Genomic DNA, 26,000 nt, shown 5'->3' on the forward strand with positions numbered 1-26,000 from the left:
ACATGACCTTATTAAACACCCACACAGGGGGTATAGATTTCAAATGGAGTCACCAATTCAGGTAATCCCATTTGTAATTCCCACTCCCTGTGTGGGTGATTAAGGTCATGACATCCATAGGGGGTGTATGGACTTCAACTGGAATAAACTATTTTTGCAGAAAGAACAAAGAAGACAGATTAATTAGTGTAAAAATATCTATTGTTTGTTTGTAAAAAATAGTCATGAACATGAATAAGTCTCTTTAAGGCCAAAAAAAGTAGTATGTCATCAAGCTGCAATGCACATTTGCTTTGCAATATGTGCATTTGTCTCAGAGAAATTTGATAATGCACGTTTTTTCCTCTCAATCTTTTTCGGTTTTTTTTACAAAAATGTTTTTTTTGTTGTAAGAGTTGTATGACTAACACTGTAGTATAAATAAGTTAAATTATTTCATTATGTGCATAAGTTTTGGAAAGTTCCGATCATTTTGACTGAGTTTGTGCATACATGTATCAGAAGGGCAGGGGCAGAACAAAAACAAAGCACTTCCCATTGGATTTTAAAATCTTTTGCAAGCTTTGAGACATACTTTTTTTTTTTTGCCTTATAACAAATCTATCTACCCTGCATAGTTGCAACTTGACAATGGCGTTTCTTCACCAGTGATAATAAAACTTGACTGTACTACGTTTGAACTAGCCTTCGTCTTCTGCCCTGGCTGCTGTCCACCGACATATACTTGGTACACACCAGGAACAACGATGTACTTGTCACTGTATACCGCCCTCACTCGTGGTGTGATCACATAGCGAAGGTTAATTTGGACTCCGGATAACAGGTCTTCTGTCCTGTTGAAGTTGACCAGTTGGAGTTGTGGTGGGGTAGGGGTGATGCCATCAGGCCAACGGATGTATACTTGGGTTACCTACGAAGGGTAAAAAAATATAGTGATTTTTGAAATAAACTTGAATGAGGAAAGATCTAGCAAACTTCATGAGATAGACATATCTAACATTTACTTTTGGGAAGTTTTATGAATCAATTTAAACTCTTTTCAATCCATATTTTACCAACATTTATTTTCATCAAAATGCTGAAAGCAATTGCTTAATATTAATCCATAAACTTTTATAACAAGTGCCTACTACTGTGAAGTCAGAGTTACCAAACCCTTACGGCGCAAAGTTCATTCATAAATTTACACTCAGCAACAGCAGATCGCCTCAGCAGCCAATCAGAGACAAGTGCATTTCAACACAGTAAATACACGATGTATGCTTAAAATAAGCTTTCGTCAAAATTTTACAGGAAAAGATTATAGTATTTACTATCTAGCATTTCAAAGAAACAAAAACTGTCATCTCTTCTTTGGAAATTATTACATGTTTAATTATTGAATTATTACTACGCTAAATGAAGATGCTGTCATGGTGTCGCAAGCTATATCGCTGCTAACTAAGAGTCTGAAAAAGGTAATTTTTCAACCAAATGTCAAAATATCACAGATTCCAATATCAAGATATGCTGCTATGACCAAAATACTTATATTGAATGGCTTTGAGTGTGATACAAGAATATTTTTCTATCGAGTGCAATATATTCTTGTATCACACGAAAATAAGCCATTCAATATTAGTATTATTATTTATATCAGGCTTTTGCTATGCAGTAAAATGAAAATTTAAGCTTACCGGTACCTAGCCACCGGGTTTAACCAATGTGTATTGTAATGTAAGCTTACCTTTTGACCTTCTTGTTTTCTGCTCTTTACTCTCCAAATACAATTTCGGAATAATATTTATATATAGGTTTATTTGTAGATGTGGATTATATTTCCTAAGGTTATCATCATCCAGAATTGCCGCGAATTTAGTTTGTGATTTTTTTTGGCTGTGTGAGCCATTACGGTGTCTGTATTGTTGTGCTGTTGTATCATGAAGCGTGTTGGTGCTGTCACCATGGTAATGCGTGACAGCGTCTGAGATACTGCGTACAATATTAAAAAAAATTATTGTATTGCATCCGGTATTTTGCAAATATTGTACAATATACAGTTTTATTGTATCGCTCAAAAGCCTGATATAAATAATAATCATAAATACTGAAATATGATGGTCGACATGAGTTATTGTGCTCCTGGAGCATTGTGTGTTGACAACAACTCAATTGTTCCCCTTACCTCATCTCCTGCTAGTTTGCCTACATTCTGCAAAGTGACTCTGATCGTCACATTATCGCAAGGTTTGATATTAGTGGGCTCTACCGTCATATCAGAGTAACTGAAGTTTGTGTAAGAGAGTCCATAACCAAATGGAAAGAGTGGATCACCATTCAAGTAACGATAAGTTCTGCCTGCCATGCTGTAATCTTCCATTGGTGGCACCTGAGTAGAAAAAATAGAATTAAGAATTACATACCGGGCGTCCCAAAAAAGGTTACATGTAGATTTTTGAAAATAATCAAAGTTACTGTTAACAAATATAAATGTCCTTTTCGTGACATAATATATATGTACCCTCTACTACTACCCCTGTGACTGTCAAGTTCACAATATGCGTAATTAGCCCACATTCCACGCATTCCTTAGTAAGCTGTTTACCATGTTTACTTGACATAATGCAACACAAGGTTCAATGCCCGTCCAATGTATTTGGCGGGACATTTGAGTAGGTCCAGCCATAGCATGGTAGACACAGTATATTATCCTGTTGAACAGAGAATTAAACTTTTATTTCAAGTTTCATTTCGAGAGTTCAGTCAGAAAATGGACAATATTCATAGTACAGCAGTGATTTCAACTCAACGAAACCCAAATAAGCCTAAATGCAAATGGTTATTAATTTCAATATATTGATGGCAGGAGATGCAGCATGCAGAAATGCCTTCACCAAAAAAGTGTTCCTCTCTAATGACTATCTTCCTCTTCCTTTATTTTTTACCACCAAGAATCAAGAAGCTCTAAAATGAGCAATATTTAATTTGTCAATATGATTGTGACATGAATGCAAAATCTAGCAGGCATTAAAACTGATCATGACAAAAAATTTTTTTTTTCTTACGGTTGACGCTTTTGTGAGCTAAGGACTTTTTGACGTGCATACATGAGTAAAAAAAAACATGACTTTTGCCTACATGTTACAAGATGAACAAAGCATAACAATGGATTTTTTTTTTTGGTTTTTCCATTTTTATTGCCCTGTACTTGGTGGTGGAGAAAAGATACAGGAATATAACAATGGATTTTTATATTTCAAATCATTGTCCTGATTGGAGGGTGAAAAATGTGTCAAATATTTCTAGAAATTTGGTAAAAACTGCTATTTAAATATTTGAGAGAATTGCGAGTTTAGCCATATCGACAGTAATATTTTCATGGACATATAGCAATGGGTCCACTTTAGTTTTGTCAGTGGCACCTCCCTACCTAAACCAAACTTAATGCTCTGCATGCTAGCTATAAGGTTCAAAGTCCCAACTTTTGAGATATTTTCTCAAAATATCAAGAGCTCTCTTATAAGAACTACTAAACTCATACCTGGCTTGTTTGTACTCATTTTAATGCATTTTTCATGCCAATTCCAAATATGGTCATGAAAAATTACAATTCCGAAAAGTTTGATTATTAAAAAAAAGTTTGAAACTTGTCGTCTGCAGTCGACACCAGCGTGGAGAGAGTTAAGTACCCTCACTACATGTACTTGCCTGATTCATGGACATGGGCCATGTTGCTGGCAGCCTTCCTCCTGGATTAGCCCCTTTGGCATTGGTGAACATCTGCCTCAGAGCCTCCCCTGTAGCTTGAGCTGGGAAGAAGCATTCCACGATAGTATGGACTCCTGGACTATTCACTGCCCAGTTGATATCAAGAGGACCAGCGTTGAAGAGAAGTAACACCAATGGTTTCCCTGCAGCTGGAATAAGGAATGAAATGGGCTATTCCAGTTGTAATCATTACACCCCCATGGTATATATTTAAAATATTTGAAACATAGGATTTTGATGGTCTTTCCTTTTTTTATCCAGCTGAAATGGGCCATTCCAATTGAAAGCCCTATACCTCCTAAGGAAGATAACACAATTTGAAATTCACACCCCTGTGTGGAAGATTAAGATTGTGTCTTCCATCAAGGGTGTAGTATATGGATTTCAACTTGAATAGCCCGTAGCAGGGACTGCTTTTTGAGGAGAGCGAGAGCAATCGCTCTCTCTATAGAGAGCAATACTGCTCTCTTTAAATCCGATATATGAGAGTGAATTTTAGCTCTCCTTAGTTGACCATTCTGTCCTTACATTTTATTGTAAAAGTTCTAAACAGCTATTTAATGCTCTCCTGCAAATTCCAAGACAGTCCCTGCATGATATGGCTTGAATGTTTATCATGCTATCATTAGTTTCTTCTCTTACCAAGTTGTACTGCATCTTGAAGGAGCTGGAGTTGCTTACCAGGTAGATTAAGACTACCTCTATCATTGGCTTCCGATTCTACTGACACACCTGCAACAAAAAAAAAGTGTTTCAAAATGAAACCAGCCTATCACACTAAGCAGCTTATGGCCATAGAGACAGTTGTGGTGGTCGATTTGAGATGTGCCCTTAAGTTTAGACAACCCACAGACATGTAGTGCTGTCGCCGACAAGCGTTTGGCTTGGTGACATGTCGAGAAAAAGTCAATCCCGATGATGACACGTTGTTGACAAAGACAACAAATCAGATCCACCAAATCAACCAATGGTCTTAACCACCAAAAATTGTGATCGTCACAAAAAAAAGTATATAATAAAGAAGATACAGTGCTCCATTTTTGTTCTCTTATTATTATTAATTTATTTTAAAATATCTGGAACTTGTTCATCCATCGTAATCTCAATCATTGTGTAATGCTGGATCATGCTAGCTGCTACATGCGTAGTAAACTCTTTTTTTCCCTTCTTGCATGTCAACAATTTGACTGTTGGGGAAATGTGCCTTGCCGACAACATTGTCGCCAAAGGCCTTGTCAACGACAGCACTACAGACATGATAATATCATTATCTACCTAGACATATACCTGCCATTTTAACTAACGAGCTGGCTATAGAGGTAGTCATTGTGACGTCAACGCCGCCATCTTGTGGGTACGGAGTGTCTTGTTGCTAAGATCACCACGTTGACTAAAGAGTTGCGTCACACGTTGCGACTTCCGCGTAATCGGGGCATAATGTCTATCGCATGACATGCAGAACGGCAGTACCCACAAGATGGCGGATCCCGTGGAAAAGGCCGGCCTCTATTGTTTGTTTGTTCTTTTGTCCGTCTGTTCATTCATTCATTTATTTATTATTTAACTTGGGATGACCAATCAATGCACTGACACTGAAATCTTTTGGTTCCAAGGTTAATATAGGCAAATAAACCACCATGGAAAAAATATCCAGCTACTTTAAACAATGTAACAACTGTTGTTACAAGTGGTTGTGGACTTCAAATGGAATCGCCCATTCAGCAACTTGAAATTCACACTCCCTGTGTGACAGATAAAGTTCAAGTCTTCCATAGGGTGTGCTTGGATACCAAATGGAATACCCAAATTTGCAGGGAAAAAAATAGTTTTATAACCTTACCTGTACCTAAACAGACCACTACAAAGTCTGCCATTTTTAATGCTGCAGTCACCCCAGCTTTGTCGTACTTGCTGCATTTAGCATTATTACACCCTGCTGCATACTGCGTCTTCTGAGCCAACTTTGACAGGCCTAGTAAAGGAGTCTCGATATATCTTGGCTCAGTCTGTGCAGCGTAGCTACCAAGCAGGTCGATGGAAGAATTGGCTAGTGGTCCAATTATCTGAAAATAATACAATAAACATAAAATAAATGATGGCATTTATACAGCGCTTTTGTGTGTATCAAAGCACTTTAAATTTATTCTGCTGTCGTTAGAATATGTCAGCTGCCATGCCCAAGGCATTTGCATACTTTTAGACGGTGCTCACTGGACAAAAGCTCCCCATTTCACCCCTGAGTAGAGAGAGGCAAGTGAGGTAAAGCTCCTTGCCCAAGGGCACAACACAATGGCACTGCCAGAGATTGAACTTGCAATCCTCTGATGCAGAGCCCGTACCGCTGCACCACTATGTCCCCAATGGGTCATTGATCGTGAATTAATTTTGAGCCGAGCAACCAAGGTCAAGCAATAAAAATTGGAATTTCCTAGCAGTGTCAATGCATGCTACTCCATCGGTCGTGCAATAGTAGTCCTTTGATGTGTGTATAATGACCAATGACCATCCCGCATGCCATGCATACGAACTGTGTTATGAACGCATGTATGCATTTGACTAATATTTCCAGTGTAATAATTGTTTTGTTCAGACGGTTATTCAAAATCTCAGATTTTAACAAAACTACAGCACCTGAAGTCTTGATTTTAGCAGGGTATCTTAGTTTACTAAAGTACATTACAATGGTGTAAAAAACAGAATTTTGAAAATATTAAGGCGTCCTCCTCAGCAAATGTTACAATATGGCTTTAACATGGAACTTATCTCTGTAGGTGAAATGATTGTGTTGTGTCAAATATATCAGTATGTCATGATACCGACAAAATGTTACTTACTGCTAATGTTTTAATCTTATTCACCGGTAGTACATTCCCTTTATTCTTAAGCAACACAAATGTCTTCACAGCAGCCTTAACAGCCAACTCCCTATGCTCCGGACTCTCGACGACCGTATCCACATCCAGCTTAGCGTCGGATTATCCTTCTTTGGATCAAACTATCGCCAAGTCGCATGCGTGTGTAGAAAAGCGGTCTCACGCCTTGCATAATATCGTCCACACTGAGCATGCCCAGTTGTACAGCCTCTGTCATGTGCATGAACACGTTGTCTGGATTGATGCAGAGTTCCAGGTTGCACCCGGCTTTGACGCTGGCCACGCATGTTTCTAAGGGAGTGGATGTATAGTTGTGTTGTGTATAGATGTATTCTATGGCCTTTTGGTCACTGACTACGTAACCTTTGAACCCCCACTCTTTGCGTAGGATATCTGTAAGAAGCTTCTTGTTTGCACATGCTGGGATGCCATTTATACTGCACATACAGAAAAGAAGAAGAAGAAACAATACCATTTTACTTTGGATACAAGTCAAACAAAACATCAAACACTGAGATACTAAAACTAAGTAGGACTGCAAGCATAAAATTAGACTCGTTAAATCTATTCAACTGGACTCACGGTTTTGAGAGGCAACGGTTTCACACCTTATCCTAGGTGCATCTTCAGGCCGTCTGTTGGTCTGTCGGCAATTGGTCACTGACCAGTGGCGAGATGGTGTTGCCAGAGGTCGTAGATTTAGAGCCAAACTTCTTTGGAATGTTCTTAATAACGCAGAATTGTAGGCCCCCGCCAAGTTGTGACGCAGGCCGCCTCCCCTGTTGAGTGAAGGCTGTTCTTTCTTGACATAGATCGCTTCTTTTACTCCTCTTTCATACCACCTGCGCTCCCTGTCTAAGATCACAACGTCCTTGTCAAAGGTGTGATTTGTGCTGTCCAAATGCGTATATACTGCAGAATCCCCACAACTGGTGCTGGCACGTCTGTGTTGGTACATACGCTTAGCCAAGGTCTGTTTTGTTTCACCAATGTACAAGTCCTGGCAATTGTTGACCTTGCATTCAATAGCATAGACAAAATTGCTCTGTTTGTCTTTGGGTGGCTTGTCTTTTGGGTGTACCAGTTTCTGTCTCAAAGTGTTCGTAGGTTTGAAAGAGACAGGGATCTGATGTTGGCTGAAGATCCTACGAAGTTTCTCCGATAACACCTGGAAGGATAGGACTGAACTTAGTGCATCGCAAGTGTGCGGATTACTGGAACTGTGCTTGAACACTACATATTTTGTCTATAATGGCAAATTTTATAGACAGCGCCATGGTTGCGCGATGGGTTCGCCAGTATCTCCAATCGTGGTGAATCTGTTTATGGAACAATTTGAACGCACAGCCTTAGATTCATTCACCGGTACGCCACCAACGCACTGGTATCGTTACGTCGACGATACCTGGGTGAAGATAAACAAAGACCAGCTGTCCCCCTTCTTTGAACATATTAACCAAGTGAATGAACACATCAAGTTCACCCAAGAGCCCATCAAGGAAGGAAAACTTGTTCGGTCCATGTTCAAAGTGACGGCAAAATTGAAACGTCAGTATATCGCAAGGACACACACACTGACCAATACTTACTGTTCGATTCACATCACCCCTTAATACACAAGCTTGGGGTCATCAGAACTCTGTTCCATAGAGCCGATACCATCTCTTCTAATGAAATCGTGAAAGAGGAGGAGCATAAACACCTTAAATCAGCCTTGGGTGTGTGTGGATATCGCCAATGGACTTTTCACAAAGCGCTTCCCACTAAGAAACATGCTTCCAACGACGCTGACACTCGCGACACGCCAAACGACGACACGCCGGTTCAGCGCAGGAACATTACCATCCCATATGTGTCAGATCTATCGGAGAAACTTCGTAGGATCTTCAACCAACATCAGATCCCCGTCTCTTTCAAACATACGAACACTTTGAGACAGAAACTGGTACACCCAAAAAGACAAGCCACCCAAAGACAAACAGAGCAATATTGTCTATGCTATTGAATGCAAGGTCAACAATTGCCAGGACTTGTACATTGGTGAAACAAAACAGACCTTGGCTAAGCGTATGTACCAACACAGACGTGCCAGCACCAGTTGTGGGGATTCTGCAGTATATACGCATTTGGACAGCACGAATCACACCTTTGACAACAAGGACGTTGTGATCTTAGACAGGGAGCGCAGGTGGTATGAAAGAGGAGTAAAAGAAGCGATCTATGTCAAGAAAGAACAGCCTTCACTCAACAGGGGAGGCGGCCTGCGTCACAACTTGGCGGGGGCCTACAATTCCGTTATTAAGAACATTCCAAAGAAGTTTGGCTCTAAATCTACGACCTCTGGCAACACCATCTCGCCACTGGTCATTGGCCAATTGCCGACAGACCAACAGACGGCCTGAAGATGCACCTAGGATAAGGTGTGAAACCGTTGCCTCTCAAAACCGTGAGTCCAGTTGAATAGATTTAACAAGTTTAATTTTATATTTGATTATACCTGGATGAATGACAACCTTCACAAACGTAGGACTGCAAGCCTCAAATTAATCGAAGGCAATTGACTTTGATGCCCTATAGTGTTGCCTTGTACTCTACATTTCTGTGTTTTCAGGCCATTGAAATAAAGCATGAAATTGCCTTGGTGCCCTTTTTCAATTTTTTAAAAATTGCGATGGATTGGCTGCCCTTTTAAATTCTTCATTTGAGGGCTGAGTAGGAGTGTGTGTGAAAAGAAGTATAAACAGTATAAAATGTTGTTCAATGTTGCTTTAATATTTAGATGTTTCGTACTATAATAGTACTTTCTCATTGATTAACCCTAACCCGCCAGGGAAGGGAAAGAAGAAAGGAATAAAGAGAGAAAAGAAAGAAAGAAGTTGTTTGCTCTGGGTGGGATTCGAACCCGAGACCCACTAGCTCGGCGACACTTTGCCATGGGTCTTGGGCTTCGCTGGCCAGCGAAAGCGTGCCTATAGATATATCACTTAGAGCCATTGCGTCATCATACCACGTGGGATGCACGCACGAACAGCACATATATCAAGTAGTATTTTGTAGTACTCATGCGTGTTAGGGTTAACTGAGCCTATACTGAGTAACGATAGTGGTCACCTAACCCTAACCCGCCAGGGCCTTTTGGCGATGGGAAGGGAAAGAAGGAAGGAATAAAGAGAGAAAACAAAGACAGAAGTTGTTTGCTCCGGGTGGGATTCGAACCCGAGACCCCTCGCATGCCAACCACTGGCTCTGCGACACTTTGCCACAGGTCTTGCCTATATATCACTTAGAGCGATTGCGTCATCACACCACGTGGGATGCACGCACGAACAGCGCATATATCAAGTAGTATTTTGAAGTACTTGGGGGATGGGCGTGTTAGGGTTCAGAGTTAGCACTATTGTACAAAACATTTGAAAATATTTTAGCTGCCCATTATACATTACCTGTTATAGCTACACATGAAGCTGTATGTTCCAGCTTTAACACATTCATGGAATTGTGGTAGGAATGTGGTATACCAGTCATGATCTGAAACCTGTATTTATAAGACAAAGAAATAACACATTCATTGAAGTGTAGAAGGAATGTGGCATATTTTTTGCAGGGAATCTTAATTTAATAAAGTACATTGTGTAAAAATTGAGGGCATCCTCCTCAGCAAATGTTACAATGTGGCTTTAAGGTAGGAATTTTATCTGCACATCTAAATATAATAAATTCACTGGGCTCTACTTGTTGAAGTCTTCATACACCCCCTTTGAAAGATCTATACAAATGTTACAGTGTGGCTTTAAGGTAGGAATTTTATCTGCACATCTAAATATAATAAATTCACTGGGCTCTACTTGTTGAAGTCTTCATACACCCCCTTTGAAAGATCTATACAAATGTTACAGTGTGGCTTTAAGGTAGGAATTTTATCTGCACATCTAAATATAATAAATTCCTGGGCTCTACTTGTTGAAGTCTTCATACACCCCCTTTGAAAGATCTATACAAATGTTACAGTGTGGCTTTAAGGTAGGAATTTTATCTGCACATCTAAATATAATAAATTCCTGGGCTCTACTTGTTGAAGTCTTCATACACCCCTTTGAAAGATCTATACAAATGTTACAATGTGGCTTTAAGGTAGGAATTTTATCTGCACATCTAAATATAATAAATTCACTGGGCTCTACTTGTTGAAGTCTTCATACACCCCCTTTGAAAGATCTATACAAATGTTACAATGTGGCTTTAAGGTAGGAATTTTATCTGCACATCTAAATATAATAAATTCCTGGGCTCTACTTGTTGAAGTCTTCATACACCCCTTTGAAAGATCTATACAAATGTTACAATGTGGCTTTAAGGTAGGAATTTTATCTGCACATCTAAATATAATAAATTCACTGGGCTCTACTTGTTGAAGTCTTCATACACCCCCTTTGAAAGATCTATACAAATGTTACAGCGTGGCTTTAAGGTAGGAATTTTATCTGCACATCTAAATATAATAAATTCACTGGGCTCTACTTGTTGAAGTCTTCATACACCCCCTTTGAAAGATCTATACAAATGTTACAGTGTGGCTTTAAGGTAGGAATTTTATCTGCACATCTAAATATAATAAATTCACTGGGCTCTACTTGTTGAAGTCTTCATACACCCCTTTGAAAGATCTATACAAATGTTACAGTGTGGCTTTAAGGTAGGAATTTTATCTGCACATCTAAATATAATAAATTCCTGGGCTCTACTTGTTGAAGTCTTCATACACCCCTTTGAAAGATCTATACAAATGTTACAGTGTGGCTTTAAGGTAGGAATTTTATCTGCACATCTAAATATAATAAATTCACTGGGCTCTACTTGTTGAAGTCTTCATACACCCCCTTTGAAAGATCTATACAAATGTTACAGTGTGGCTTTAAGGTAGGAATTTTATCTGCACATCTAAATATAATAAATTCACTGGGCTCTACTTGTTGAAGTCTTCATACCCCCCTTTGAAAGATCTATACAAATGTTACAATGTGGCTTTAAGGTAGGAATTTTATCTGCACATCTAAATATAATAAATTCACTGGGCTCTACTTGTTGAAGTCTTCATACACCCCCTTTGAAAGATCTATACAAATGTTACAATGTGGCTTTAAGGTAGGAATTTTATCTGCACATCTAAATATAATAAATTCCTGGGCTCTACTTGTTGAAGTCTTCATACACCCCCTTTGAAAGATCTATACAAATGTTACAATGTGGCTTTAAGGTAGGAATTTTATCTGCACATCTAAATATAATAAATTCACTGGGCTCTACTTGTTGAAGTCTTCATACACCCCCTTTGAAAGATCTATACAAATGTTACAGCGTGGCTTTAAGGTAGGAATTTTATCTGCACATCTAAATATAATAAATTCACTGGGCTCTACTTGTTGAAGTCTTCATTTTCCCCTTTGAAAGATCTATACAAATGTTACAGTGTGGCTTTAAGGTAGGAATTTTATCTGCACATCTAAATATAATAAATTCACTGGGCTCTACTTGTTGAAGTCTTCATACACCCCCTTTGAAAGATCTATACAAATGTTACAGTGTGGCTTTAAGGTAGGAATTTTATCTGCACATCTAAATATAATAAATTCCTGGGCTCTACTTGTTGAAGTCTTCATACACCCCTTTGAAAGATCTATACAAATGTTACAGTGTGGCTTTAAGGTAGGAATTTTATCTGCACATCTAAATATAATAAATTCACTGGGCTCTACTTGTTGAAGTCTTCATACACCCCCTTTGAAAGATCTATACAAATGTTACAGTGTGGCTTTAAGGTAGGAATTTTATCTGCACATCTAAATATAATAAATTCACTGGGCTCTACTTGTTGAAGTCTTCATACACCCCCTTTGAAAGATCTATACAAATGTTACAATGTGGCTTTAAGGTAGGAATTTTATCTGCACATCTAAATATAATAAATTCACTGGGCTCTACTTGTTGAAGTCTTCATACTCCCCCTTTGAAAGATCTATACAAATGTTACAATGTGGCTTTAAGGTAGGAATTTTATCTGCACATCTAAATATAATAAATTCACTGGGCTATACTTGTTGAACTTCACCCCCTTTGAAAGATCTATACAAATGTTACAGTGTGGCTTTAAGGTAGGAATTTTATCTGCACATCTAAATATAATAAATTCACTGGGCTCTACTTGTTGAAGTCTTCATACGCCCCTTTGAAAGATCTATACAAATGTTACAGTGTGGCTTTAAGGTAGGAATTTTATCTGCACATCTAAATAAAAATAATTCACTGGGCTACTCTACTAGTTGAAATCTTCATACACCCCTTTGAAAGATACAAATGTATAACCTTAATTTACTGTTCCACACAGGGACAGCGGCATGCACAAAGGGGGGCACAGCCCCACTTTTGTCATCAGTCAGGGGAAATGCACCCAGATGGGGGTAAAATTGGGGATTTTACGGCAGCTGAAAAATTTTGAACAGTCGGGGGAATCGAGACCTGTGTTCCCCAAACTTTTGAAAACCTGCGGATGCCACTGTACAGAATTCTGTGAATTCCAAATGGGTGACTCTATTTGAAGTCTACGCTCCTCCTATGTGGGAGATTAAGATCAATGCATGAAACAGGATGTCTAGCTCTTTGAGGATTATCATGATTATAAAACCACTAACCTTAGCATCAAATGTAAACCTGGAGGACGGTATATTTTCAGGACCACCATGGACATCAAAGTGTTTGCATCCGGCATTGGCAATGATGTAACGAGGATGATCTCCTTGCAGTCCATGAACAAAACTCTTGGCAAACTCACCACTCATATATGGGTCCTCACCATAGGTTTCCTGAATAAAATGGCAGTTAATGATAGTTGTCAAGATGATTATTAAAACTTTTTAATTATAATTACTAGCTGTCACCCGTCTTTCGCGGTCACCCGTCTTTCGCGGCGGCACTGTCTATCTGTCACTTTAACATTAATGGTACCCTTAAGCAAATTGACAATACTACATAATGGGCTATTGTAGTTGAAATCCATATCCCATATAGTCGCATATACACTGCCTGCACCTGCACGTTTTAAACAGCGTATAGGGTGAGAAGAAATTCTACAATTACATTCTATGGTGTAACTGAACGCAATTGCAGGATTTCCAACCTTTAGGAACATTTTGGGAGAGATGAAAATTCTCACCTAAGGCAAGCCCAAAGCTTGAACCCTCTCTGATCGTATTCTCCCGGCTGACAGCACATCGCCTTTAATATAAAACCACTCGGCCATCTCACCCTCATAGTAATATTTTGTAAAACCTGGGAGTGTTAGGGTTAATAAATACCTGGTTCCTTCCCCATAATGGATGTCTCATGATATTAATTACTGGACTGAAGCAGCTGAGTCCCTGGTGATCTTTGCAGTCTCCATACTTGGTACAGTTGTTATGTTTAGCTCTCACTTCATACGCTGTGGCTCTGGCAACATCATGAATCAGATCTCGGCTGAAAATTGAAAATAAGCAGAGATAGGGGCACATAAAAGTGGGGACCCGAGATTAAGGGTGTGAGTGAGTCCTGGGAATTCGAGTCCCGCCCGAGAATCCTATTACCCGAGCAGGGAATTTCCTGAAATTTACTCGAAATTAAAAAAAAAATTTGCAATTTCGGTGCCGGTTACCCGCCTTGAAAATGTAGAGGGTACACAGGCACAAAATTACCCGAAAATCACACCCCTACCTGTGATACATTGGGGGTGATTATCTGACTAATTCAGGGACACCTATGACTAGACCGTCCTTGGTAGTAGGCCTACAGTTGTTATGTTTAGGCTTTTTAACTCCGACTTCCAGTCAACATTAATAGGTAAATTTTCACGGGAAAATTTTCTGGACACATGACCAATGCGTATCAATGTGAGTGTAACCTCGAGCCTGATCTCTGACCCCCGGCGGTGACCTCGCTATTCAAGTCTTAGTAATTTTGAATTGGAATAGTATTTTTGACCGCAATTTTGATAGAAATTTGTGCATTGCAAATTTATTGAATATTATGTTATCTTAATTTTTCACAATATCATCAAAGCGTAATTTCAAAAATATCTATCTACGGAAAAAAATATTTATCTACGGAAACTTACCATAACATTATTAACTTGCGACAAGTAACTTATTTTGCCTCAAAGGAGGAATTCTTCCTATTCAAATACATTGGAAGAGCACCCGCTGTGCTCGGGGTCACATTCCATAATGCTAATATGTTTATAAGATAATTTATTCTATTCATTCTTAACAATTGCAATTGCTAATCTGATAATTGGTTGGGCCTATATGCGTGACTGGAGTTTATTCTAAATGTTTATTTTTGCGGAGTTGATTTTTGTCAGGCATTGATCAAAATGATAAATTTCACAGAAAGGGATGGGGAGATAGTCCTGCTTGAGACTGATAGACTGAACAGGTGAAGGGAGGGGGGCGAGGGAGACAGAGAGGAGGGTCAGGGATAGACGGAAAGACTAGAAAAAGAAGGATACGGGAGGAGAGAGATTGCTGGGATTGAGAGGGGATACTGATTCGAAGGGGGAGGGAGAAGTGAAATATGATGTGCTACACTGATCGGCTCAAAAGCGGACCTTTTGTGATGTAAGGGCTGCTTTTCAACGTTTTTACAGAAAAAGAGTCACCTTTTCATTCGAATTGGCAATTTGTCACATTAATGTGAACCACTTTAACAACATCAAAGGCCTATTATAGGTATTAGAGGACATAAAAGCGAAAGGGCGCTAGACCACTAAAAACACAGGTGTTCCACACACTGTGTGTTCTTTAAATATAATCTTGTCTTATCCAACCTTGATTGACAGCAAGCATCCATCCACCTCTATTGAAATATCAAGATGATTTTTAATTGGTACTTCAAACTTTAATGAATTCAAATTACAGATCACATAATCCCTTGCGTTTTCATTTCTGAATAATAGAGCTGAAAAGATACAAGGCGGTTCTCGAACCACGAGTCTCGCCTGCTTTCGCGATCGCCTGCTTTTACGATTACTTTTGGTAGAAGTAAATGAACCTGCAACAACCCATGGCGATTTGCCTGTTCAATTTGAGCTTGATTGGACCAATATTGGAATTTGACCTTTGATCCCTAAATTTTGGTGGGTCTCGGCTGGGCACAATTACCTGGCTGATGGTGACTGTAGGCCTACCCACCAAGTCTCATGCCCATCCGACAATTTTTACTAATTTGACCTCAGATGACCCCTACTGACCCCAAAATGACCTTCCAAAATTGGGCTCTAAATGTTGACTGTACATGTCATGCCCATACAACAGTTTTTAGTCATTTGACTTCAGATGACCTCTGAGTGACCTCAGATGACCTTGCGATGACTGTCCAAAATTTGGCTCTAAATGATGACTGTACCCACCAAGTTTCATGCCCCTGTGACAGTTTTTAGAAATGACCACAGATGACCCATGGGTGACCTCAGATGTCCCTGAAATGACCTGCCAAAAATTGGACTTTAAATGTTGACTGTAACCACCAAGTGTCATGCCCATGGATGACCTTTGATGATCCCAAAATGACCTTCCAAAAATTGGCTCTAAATGTTGACTGTACCCACCAAGTTTCATGCCCATACAACAGTTTTAGTAATTTGACCTCAGATGACCCCTGGGTGACCCTGAAATGCCCTTCCAAAAATTTCACTCTTAATGTTGACAGTGACCACTTAGTGTCATGGCCATACGACAGTTTTTAGTAATGTGACCTCAGATGACCCCTGAGTGACCTTGGATGACCCCAAATGACTTTCCAAAAACATGGCTCTAAATGTTGACTGTACCCACCAAGTTTCATGCCCATATAACAGTTTCAAGTAATTTGACCTCAGATGACCCCTGGGTGACCTTGGATGACCCAAAATGACCTTCCAAAATTTGGCTCTAAATGTTGACTGTACCCACCAAGTTTCATGCCCATACGACAGTTTTAGTAATTTGACCTCAGATGACCCCTGGGTGACCCCGAAATGCCCTTCCAAAAATTTGACTCTTAATGTTGACTGTAACCACTAAGTGTCATGCCCGTCGACAGTTTTTAGTAATTTGACCTCAGATGACCCCTGGGTGACCTTGGATGACCCTAAATTACCTTCTGAAACTTTAAATGTTGACTGTACCCGCCAAGTTTCATGCCCATATGGCAGTTTTTAGTAATGTGACCTCAGATGACCCCTGTGTGACCTTGGATGGCCCGAAATTACCTTCCAAAACTTTGACTCTAACTGTTGACTGTACCCACCAAGTTTCATGCCCATACGACAGTTTTAGTAATTTGACCTCAGATTACCCTTAGGTGACCTCGGATGAACCTGAAATAACCTCTGAAAATTTTACTCCAAATGTTGACTGTACCCACCAAGTTTCATGCCCATACAACAGTTTTTAGTAATTTGACCTCAGATGACCCCTGGGTGACCTCGGATGACCCCGAAATAATCTTCCAAACATTTTACTCTAAATGTTGACTGTACCCACCAAGTTTCATGCCCATACGACAGTTTTAGTAATTTGACCTCAGATGACCCCTGGGTGACCTCGGATGACCCCGAAATAATCTTCCAAACATTTTACTCTAAATGTTGACTGTACCCACCAAGTTTCATGCCCATACGACAGTTTTAGTAATTTGACCTCAGATGACCCCTGGGTGACCTCGGATGACCCGAAATAATCTTCTGAACATTTGACTCTAAATGTTGACTGTACCCACCAAGTTTCATGCCCATACAACAGTTTTAGTAGTTTGACCTTAGATGACCCTGGGTGACCTCAGATGACCCGAAATAATCTTCCTAACATTTGACTCTAAATGTTGATTGTACCCACCAAGTTTCATGCCCATACGACAGTTTTAGTAATTTGACCTTAGATGACCCCTGGGTGACCTCGGATGACCCGAAAGAATCTTCCTAACATTTTACTCTAAATGTTGATTGTACCCACCAAGTCTCACGCCCCCCCGACAGTTTTTAGTAAGTTGAGCTCATATGGCCGCTGGGTGACCTCAGATGACCCCGAAATAATCTTCCGAACATTTGACTCGATGTAGCACCCCAACAGAGACATTTTTGACATAAAAACCCGTTTTAGACATTTTTTTGAAAAAATGCTTCCTTCACCCTAAAAAGGTTGTTTTAAATGTACAGTTTCCTATACTTTTGTACATGAGAGACATTCTTAAGTCTTTTTTTGGCCTAATGACTTGGTCTACATGACCGAAATTGATATATGTAATGCGCAATATAAAAACAATATTTCATTAAATTTTTGACCCCCCCCCCCAAACTTTGAGTGTGTGGGAGGGGCCACATGGGGGGGTACTAGTGTGCATCCTCTGGTCATACTTCCCCTACCACATTATGTTGACCGTACCCACCAAGTATCGTGCCCATACGACAGTTTTTAGTCATTTGACCTCAGATGACCCCTGGATGACCTTGACGCACTAACCAATACGAACTTGTTCTGTCTGGGGTGAAGATGCACCCACCCACCAAGTTTGAAGAACGTCGACCCTAGTCTCCGAGAAAATAGGTTTTGCATTTTATGCATAAATTATGCAAATTAGGTACTTAATTACCATATTTTGCGCTGAAAATCGAATCAGATTGAGATCCTCTGGTCATACTACCCCCTACCACGTTTCATCATCATAGGGCTTAAGTATCTTACGAATCCCCCAGATACAGCTCCACAAGGTGGATTTCTTCAGATTTCCAACCATATTTGTAGAATCGTTCCGCATAAATTATGCCAATTAACAACTAAATGCGCATAAAAAAAAAAAAAAAACTAATCAGGTGATCAGCAGATGTGTATCATAGCTGACACCAGGTGTCGTGACCATGCGCCCAACGGATCTTGAGATAGTCTGTCCACAAACTCCGCTATCAATTTGCGCTGATTTTCAGCATAAATTATGCAAATTAGCTATGTTAATTTGCATATTTTTCCCCAAAACATACTGATTCTGAGCAAACTTGGATACCCTTCCTCCCACCAAGTAAGCGTCGCCGTAAGTCTTACGGTTCCCCAGATACAGCTCGGACGGACACACATACATACATACATCCACACACACACACATCCATCCACACACACGGACAGACAGAAATAGTGATTACTAAGTCCCATCCTGAACAAAGTTCAGGCGAGACAAAAACGACCCTAAGACCCATTTATACCAACAAAATGGTGAAGGTTTAAGGAGGGTAGGGCCAATATTCCCTTTGATGCCTGCATGAGCTCTAAAGCTGTGGCTCTGGCAACATCACAAACCAGATCTTGAATGAATCAAAGTAAGGATGGACACATCAAATTTGATGTTTGTAAAAAATGCAACACAACACAACTTACACAAGATAAAACTGAGAAAAAAATTTTGAGCCATTTTTTTTGACAGCATAAACAAAATTTTATGTTAAATTTTCCAAAACTAGATGAAGATCTAGGAATGCATTTTTAATTTTTCAAATTTTGTTTTTGACCAACCAAAAATAGTTGAAATTTTGATCAAAATCACATGCAGCGTTGGACGTAAGACATTTTTGATGCATAGCATTATCAGCTTCCACTATAGACTGGCCCACAGTCTTGGCTCGGTTCCATCTCTGGATAATGTAACAATAAATAATTACATAATGCTCTATGAAAAAAATGCCCTGTCCTGTAACTCCCCCCCCCCCTTATTTTCCTCAATGCCAAAAACCCATTTCTCTTCATCCACAAATCGACGCCACTGATTACACACACAATCAACCATGCAGTAATATAAAAATATACGGTACTCGTATTATAAGTGAACGCGAAAGTCCATTGAGCACTGATTCCTCGACTGGTCCAATCTGTTAGAGATCTCCCTTCCAAATAATCGTTCAACGAAGCACAGTGATTCCGATGTCAATTACGAAAGCCCCGCCCCAGTTTCAATTCAAATATGGTAGCACAAAGCTATGCCACGGGATGTGACGCAAGATCGGATGGGATACTTGTCAACAACTGAGAGGTATTGAGCTCAACTGGCACGCGTCTGATAGACCCATGGTACGCGCAATAATAAAAGGCAACCACTCGACTCGGACTTAGGCCTATTCTCCATATTGCGTATATCATCGCGTGCGGTTTGCAAATGTTTGCACATTATTTAGCTTGGGAAGCCTCTGCAAATATCCCCGCGCTGCCAAGCTGCGTTGATTGGTCCAAACGTTAATGTAGTGAGAACACGGACGTGGTATGTAGAAAGTGCGCCTGACCCAGGATCGGTAAAAGTGAACTCCCACAAAATGCTTGGAGCTGGAAGGCAAATTGCTTACAGACTGGGAGGGTCCATGTATTGGATTGATTTTTAATGCTATGTAATCTCCATTACCAGTCGTTCTCCATGGACCCGAGGGAGGGTCTACTTCCACTACGGTACCGTACCATACTTGGTTTTTGTTACATTTGCACAGTTCACTACTATAAGTCTATGGAATAAAATTGCAACAAATTTCCAAAATTGTGTAGCAAAGTGATCAAAATTTAGTAGCATTTTGCTCCGCGATACCGGCTATGGCCAACGCTGATCACATGTTTTTTGTAAATTGTCCAAAATTTTACATTTTTCTTGAAACCATTTTTGGTGATTAGGCCTATTTGGGGAAAAAACACCTGTACTGACATCCTATTATATATACCTACCTTTTGAATTTTGAAAGCACTTAGGCCAACAAGTGATGAAGAATGTATTGAAGTTTAAAGACCCATTCACTGATCCCAGCGCAAGTTTTAAAAAATTAAAATTTTTTATAAATTGCTTAAAAAGTGAAGGATAAGTCATTTGTCATTTGGTACTTTTGAAATGACAAAATTGGCAAAAAAAACCCCGAAGAAAACAGGAGTATTAACGAAGTTGAAGCCCCTTTGAAATAGGCCTACATTTATAAACTTTCAAGAAAGTTCATCTGTGTTGGTATAAATCATGATTTTGATTTAACTTTTAATCAAACACAAGGAATTAATTCCTACCTCGGAATTTTCAGATGGTACTCCATCTTTTATCAGCCCGAGTGGCTGTATCAGGTCGTGATCTTATTGACCTTTGACCTGATAACAGACTCATAGACTCCTGAAAGTTTGAAGTTGAACAGAGGACACTCTGTGGACTTAGACAGAGTTCACATACCGTACTGGACAGAGACAGCAGGTGGTTCCAATGTAGAGTCAAAGACCCAGTTCACATCAAAGCCAACCAGCCCTCTCTCAACAAAGACGGGCCGGTTCAAACTTTCAGGAGTCTAGGAGTCTGTTATCAGATCAAAGGTCAAAAGAGGTCATGACCTCAGTCGACCTGATACAGTCACTCACTCGCCGATGAAAGATGGAGTACAATCTGAAAATTCTGAGGTAGGAATTAAATTCCTTGTGTTTGGATCAAAAGTTAAATCAAAATCAACTTGATTATACATGATATGATTGAACAAGCCTACTAAGGGGCTGTGCAATAATTATGAGCCCCCATGGGGGGTAAAATTTCCAAACGGCTTGCCAAAAATCGCTTGCCCACCCCCCTTGTCTTGGCCAGCCAAAAATTCTTTGCCCCCCCATTGTGCATGCCACATTTTTGGGATCCCAATTTAAAAACCTTAAATGGTCTAGAACTAGATACATGTTTCGAGCGCAGCGAGCAGGAAAATTTGCATATTTAAGCATTTCCGTACTGTTTTCCAAGACTTTTTAGAGCGTTTTATTTAAAAGGCGCTGCATGAATGCGTGCCAAAAATCTCTAGCCCCCTCCTCTCGGCTTGCCCCGAATTTTACCCTCCCCCAGGGCTCATAATTATTCACTTTATTGCACAGCCCTTAAACACCCATTGAATGTGTGTCATCGACCCTCAGACTGTAGGAACCCAGACATAGGCCTTTTCCGTACATGGGCAATTCCAAGCGTTGCGGAATGATGCAAACTGCCTTTGTACGAATTTCTTTTTGATGCAGCAGCCAAATATGTATTAACAAAACAAGGTGAATCGCATAATGTAAAAGTATTTTTGGTTAGTGAATGATTAAGGTAGGAGAAACCTTCCCAAACCACCCTAATTTCCTAATTTGCATATATGCAAAGTTAAGCGTTCTTGGAATGATGCATACGGGACCAGTATTTTTGCACTAAAACATTTTAGACAAACTCTGTGAGTTTAGTAATCTGAGATATTAAATTTGCCACTTAATCTAAAGCTTAGGATGTAAACTGACAATTGTCAGTACCGATTTAAAAAAAATTTGGGCATCGTCTCTTTATGCCAAATTTTCCGACACTAGGTCACGTTGCGGAATGATGCAAGGAGCGTTGCGGAATGATGCTGTGTGTAAAATCCATAGAAAATGAAAAGCAGTCCATGTTTGAAAATAAAATAAATAGATCAATAAATTTGAGTAAATTGTGTTTTATATACTTGGCTACTTATGTTAGCTGACAAATATCAATATTTATCCAAAAATATTTATCACCGATTTTTTTAAATCAGATAACTTGTGTTGCATGGTCACATTTTGAAACTAAAATTATGTCAACATTTTGCTAGTCTAAAATTCTTGGAAGTGAAATTTAGCACTGGGTGTTAGCCATAGGATGTAACATAACAACTATCACCATCTATCAAGAAATAATCATCACTGTTTTTATTTTATCGTAAATTTAAAGAAAAAATCCTTGCAATCCATGAATCCTTATGGCATTGCGGAATGATGCAGGGGTTTTGTGGAGTTATGTCACTTACAATGGTTCAGGCAATGCTGAAACATCAATTACTGTAAAGATAATTCTGTGCAATGCATTTCAGAAAGTTCAAACCCAAAATTGTGAATATTTTTATTCAAACGGGCACATTATGAATTATGCATCATTCCATAGCGTTGCGGAATGATGCAACTTTAATTAATTCGTTACCGCCATAAATTAGACTTTTTGAAAATTATTTTTGGGTCATTGGATAGGATGAATAAATTTGCTTTGCATTCTAGTTTCAATGAAAATCAACCTTATTTTAAAATTGCAGTGGTAATAAATGATACTTTTGCGTTGCAGAATGATGCTTTTAATCGTAAAATTGGTAGTCAAACAATGCTGACGAAGCTACACGTTATAAAATTTGAAAATTTCTGGTGTTTATATTTTGAGGTACTTATAAGTTATAAACTTTATATTCACATGCATAATTTGTTTCCAAAATTTTACAGTACAGAGCAGTTGCTGTGTTTTTAGTTTTGCTGCTTTTACCAGTCAAGAATATGCAAATTTATGCAAATTAGGATGTTTTTCTAACAATGGACACCATTTCCTCCTAAAAAATGCGTTTTCAGAAAATATAGCTTTTTAGCTACAATATGAGACCAAAATCACATACTTGACTTGATTTTTAAATTTTGACAATTTGGGCGAGGTTGCTTGGAATTGACCACATATTCTTGGGAGCATAATAACAAACACCAAATTCATGTCATGAATTGGTGTTTTCTTGATGCTAGCCTTTAGGGGTTCATTCATATATTTTCATGACTAAATGGTCGTTTTAAATGCCTAAGGGGCCGCTTGCAGCCTGAGGGCATAAACAACCGTTATTCCGTTAGTCATGAAAATAATGCATGAATGAACCCAGTTCACACATTAACATGTACCAGAAGTCCAGAACATTTTGTGATTCTTAAATATTTCATCAAAATAATGCGATTCATGTAATTGAAGCCTCGCAAGTCGCAAAGCTTGCTTTTTCAGTTTTTACCTGGCCTTTTTGCTCGAGAACTCTAGCGAAGAATTTGCTCACCGATAGCTTCACATTCTAGGCTAGAGACCATTGGTTTGCATTCAAAATCTAGTCGGATTCGCTGAAGCATGACACCGTGTAAAGCAATGGAAATTCAGAAGTAAACACAGACGATCACGACAGACGATTGCATCAAAAATGTTGCTAAAATTACACTTCAGCAAAATTTTTAGACTGTCCAAAATATGCAAATCTTGCTCAAAAAAGTTGATTCATCAAAATAACTTTCATGAATCCAAATTTCAACATTAACAGAATAAATAACCTCTGGTGTAAAAAATTGCACCGCTGTCCTACCGAAAACCAGAGTAAAGTACCGTATCGAATGCGAGTATTATTCAGATATCCTTTTACAAATTAACCATCCATGCATCGCGTACTGTGCGCGACGTCAAGCGTGTGCATTGGACCATGTGCAAAATAAAACGTGCTGGACGGCTAGCGCAGTACGCTTAATTTGTAAAAGGAAATCTGAACATTACTTGCCCGGTTCTCGAGTAACCTGGCCCTGCTGAAGTGCTGGCCTGGACGATTGCACTCTTTACTAAATGAAAAGAATAAAGACTTTAGTCTTTTCATTTCCGGATGTCTTCAACTGCTCATTTAATTACCTAAACGCTGCTGCTAAGCCTAATGCTTGAGGAAACGATGTAGCGTTACCAGCCAACGCATCTCCTCTCAGACACTCTGTGTTCCAGTTATATGGTTGTATGCCCAAGTTGTCTGGGTTGTGCTTTATTGCAGGTGAACTGTTTTTGAGTGCACCTCCCCTCGCCATCATTCGCACCATGTCATCCAGTAAAAGTCGCCCTAACAAATCGTCTAATCGATCATCCCATGGTAACGAAGCATTCCAGAAAGGATAATCTTTGTGTGCGTATACTTCGTAAGTCGTGCAATTAAAAAAAGTTAATAATAAAATGATTTTTGTTAGCAACTTCGAAGCACACGACGTTGTTGTGTAAGCAGCCATTTTAATATATCAATTTAGGCATGGGCGATAACCATAAATCGGTCCGTGGTGCACCGCAGACCGCACAAAATTACGTTGTAGCGCCATCTATTAGGAAGTTGATAGGGTTTGGAAACTGACAAATTCTTTAGGGGCCGCTGTCATTTTCTTCGGAAGGGGACAGGGGGTGGGTCATGAATATACTGGGGGGTCATAGAATTTTCCGGGAGAATTTTGCGTCGAAAAATAGGGGGGGGGGTAATTTTGTAACAACCAAAATAGGAATTATTAAGGGCTGGTCACTCAAAATGTTAGACGCGTTGCGCGCGCATTGTAAACTTTTTTTACACTTTTTTAACAAAATGTGCACACAACCTTAAAGGAGTATTTCGTGATCCTAGCATCCTCTATTTATGTCATTTTTCATTAGATATCAACGAAAAAAACCTATTCCCAAAATTTCAGTTGATTCCGATTTTGCGTTCGCGAGTTATGCATGATTAGGCCTATGTGTATTTCACTGCTCCATAGACAATGTGTCAAGTTGTAATTTCATTCTGGTGCACCAGAACGAAATTCAAATTTCACGATATCTTTGCTACTGAAACGAATTAATCTGTAAGAAATATTTTGTACATAAACATTATGTAGCCAGAGGTTTCCAGTGATATAAAAATCTCAACTTTTTTTGAGAAAAGTGGGGGGATGAGCAGTGGCGTACCGTGGCCGCCCCAACCCGCCCCGGGAAAATTCAATTTTGCCGCCCCTTCCTCAACAGCTCGAAAAGGTTGACCCAAAAAGGGTTTCAGCCGCTAGCGCCCTAAAAGCAACACATTTTGATGTATAGTACCATTTTTTCAAAAAATTTTATGCTTTATCAAATTTTTCCCCGATTTTTCCGCCCTTTTTTTATTTACTAGGCCTAATTTTACCCTTATTCTTTCGCCGCCCCTTCATTTTCGCCGCCCCCTGCTTTTACCCGGGGGGCTGGCACCCCCAAAGCCCCCCAAAATACTCGCATGATGAGCCTGTGGATCACGAAATGTCCTTTTAAGCCCAATGCAAGATTTTTGCGCACTCCACGCGCCTTCTTTACACTTACGGTCAAAATTTTTAACACGTTTCGAGCACTCCGCTCCAAAAACGAAAATCTTCGGATACTGGGTTAGAAAATGATGAATATCTCCCGGAAATGATTTTTTCTCAACCAGATGTGGTCTCATACACTTGAAAATATGTGTTGAACAGATATGATAGTCGTTAGCGTGCGCTTTGAAAATTGGCCGTGCGCTTTGAACTCAAAATCTGACCAAAACTCTAATCATGCTAATGTTATATTGCGTTGGTCCTGTATGGACTACAGCGCGGAGCAGGCTAGCTGCACTCACTACTCAGTGGAGGCAGTATAACCATTGACCGCAATGTCGTATACAGCTTACTCACACAGCGAGAAATCAATTACCCCGGTTATTGTCAGTAGCCTTAGCAGGTCACTTCGCTAATTATGCATCTCATAAGGTCCGAATAAAATGGCCATGGGTGGCTGTGGATT

General features: G+C 39.5%; 1 pseudogene; it reads right to left on the bottom strand.

Annotated features, from left to right (window-relative positions):
• Nucleotides 1-239: 239 nt before the first annotated feature.
• Nucleotides 240-24,469, bottom strand: LOC140170990 (uncharacterized; annotated as a pseudogene).
• Between the last annotated feature and the right edge of the window lie 1,531 nt (nucleotides 24,470-26,000).

Source organism: Amphiura filiformis, chromosome 15, assembly GCF_039555335.1.
Source record: "Amphiura filiformis chromosome 15, Afil_fr2py, whole genome shotgun sequence".
Taxonomy (NCBI): domain Eukaryota; kingdom Metazoa; phylum Echinodermata; class Ophiuroidea; order Amphilepidida; family Amphiuridae; genus Amphiura; species Amphiura filiformis.